The sequence below is a fragment of the Lolium rigidum genome, chromosome 1, assembly GCF_022539505.1.
Source record: "Lolium rigidum isolate FL_2022 chromosome 1, APGP_CSIRO_Lrig_0.1, whole genome shotgun sequence".
Lineage (NCBI taxonomy): Eukaryota > Viridiplantae > Streptophyta > Magnoliopsida > Poales > Poaceae > Lolium > Lolium rigidum.
Window position 1 is genome coordinate 106233497 of NC_061508.1, and position 479 is coordinate 106233975.

The following is a 479-nucleotide window of genomic DNA, read 5'->3' on the forward strand; positions in this document are numbered from 1 at the left end:
AGGCCCACTACCCAAAGAATAAGAAGATTCGGGAGCCCAAGATATATTAAGGAAAGTAGAGTTGTAATAGGAAGTGTTGTTTGTAATCTGGCGGGATGAGTTAGAAACCGTCCCGGACTCTGTAACTTGTACAAAACGAAACCCTCGGCTCCGCCTCCTATATAAAGGGGGAATCGAGGGACGAAGAGATCATCGAATCATTGTTCACAAACCCTAGTTTTCATAATCGTCGAGTACTTTTCGGCTGAAACCTTCGAGATCTACTTGCCCTCTACTTCTAACTAAACCCTAGCCTATAATCCATAGGCATTGACAAGTTGATACCTTCTCACTAAGCAAAGTGGATTTAAACGAAGGGCTGACGATAAAGAGGAGGATGACGGTCAAAGAAGCCGGAGGACGTCAGCATCCCTGATTAAAGAAGACCCCGGTGTCATCTATGATTAAAGTAGCTTTGTAAAGTAGTTTGTCTAGTCAAA